Source organism: Coenobita brevimanus, chromosome 8, assembly GCF_032717465.1.
Source record: "Coenobita brevimanus isolate Jiangsu-jjx chromosome 8, ASM3271746v2, whole genome shotgun sequence".
NCBI classification, from domain to species: domain Eukaryota; kingdom Metazoa; phylum Arthropoda; class Malacostraca; order Decapoda; family Coenobitidae; genus Coenobita; species Coenobita brevimanus.
This window is the reverse complement of record NC_136961.1, coordinates 39592167-39593733: the sequence shown is the minus strand read 5'-3', so window position 1 is coordinate 39593733 and position 1567 is coordinate 39592167. Positions and strand designations below refer to the sequence as shown.

General features: G+C 36.7%; 1 pseudogene; it reads right to left on the bottom strand.

The window, feature by feature from the left end:
• Positions 1-831: 831 nt before the first annotated feature.
• On the bottom strand, positions 832-948 carry LOC145408694 (5S ribosomal RNA; annotated as a pseudogene).
• Between the last annotated feature and the right edge of the window lie 619 nt (positions 949-1567).

Below are 1567 nucleotides of genomic sequence, written 5' to 3'. Positions count from 1 at the left end.
GTATATCAGTTATCCAGTATATGAAAATGATCTGTGCTGGATGATGTATAATTATATCACTCAATTGTTTGCTGCTTGACTGGCGTGATCAGCAATACAAAAAATGGGTCAAACATTTTATTACAATTCTTGACCCAATTTTCGAAAAAAAAGTTGTATTTATATATCCATCCATGTTTTACATCAATAGGCCCATTTTATCAGACTTGTAAGTGATTATATCATAGTCGGTGCCAAGCTGTAGTAGACAGTGAGTAGATTTGTAGGAGATAACCTCAGTTTACTTGTAGTCGATGAAAGGAGAAACATAAAGATTAGTACTGGGGTTTATAGTTTTAGTTTATTTCTTCAATGGGATATCCAAAATTTACACTAAGTTAACTTCGCATGCATGACCCCATTTACCCCATCATGCTTCTGTCTCTAGAGTCTAGACCCCCTTCTCGCTAGCTCTCCTGTCTCCTTCTCGCTTGTCTGCTTTCTGATTCTGCCTCCTAACTCCTTTTCTCTCATATAGGAGAATTTGTCACGTGTAATGCACGGTTGAGTAGAACATTCTTGATTCTGGTGACTTTCCTATCAGGCATCACGAGGTGCTGTATATGGCATATTGTGCTGACCGGCATTCCTCGCTGAGAGAGAATGCGAATTTCACTTCCTCCGGGTCCTAGCCAAGACTTTGACTTAACCTCTAGATTACCTATATATTCATTCATTCATTGCCAGACGCCATGTATCCCAAACGGGGTGGCCAAGGCTTAGAGTTAATTGTTTTACAGGGAGGGGCACTACACCTCCACCAACCCCCCTTGACACGTAGGGAGAACGTTATGCCAACAGCATCTGGTGTTCCCAGGCGGTCACCCATCCAAGTACTAACCAGACCCAACGTTGCTTAACTTCGCTGATCGGACGGGAAGCGGTGTACTCAATATGCTAGCAGTTATTATGTATTGCACTGATATTTTAGAGTCCTGCCATCGCTCGGTCGCGCCCTGCTGGCGAACCTACGGCAGCATGTAGCAACTACTTTTAATCTATTAGTAGATTCATTATAATATTGTAGAGATATAATATTCATGACGATATTGTACAGGCATAATAATATTGTGGAAACATAACACATTGTAGTAATACATTGTATGTAGCCTATAATGGAGTAAATATATTGTAGTAAAACAGAATATAGAATATTGTATAACATATTGTGGTACAAATATTGTAGCACATTGTAATGCATTGTGACACAAATGTGTATGTATAACTGACATACGCATTTATTTATGCAATGGTAATACTGCTAGGTGATTACATTACATATGGTGTTATGCTTATAGTAGTGTCTAATATTACACTTAACTTGATTGATGATTCTGGTAATACAGAATTGTAGGAACATTGTAGTTACAGTGTATGAATGTAATTGTTATATAATTGTATTACTTATAAAATCATATTGTAATTGTTACATAATTGTACTTTAAATTAGAATTGTAATTGTTAAATAAATGTATTATTACATAATTCTATTGTGCATATTTGTATCGTGTTGCAATTGTTACATAAT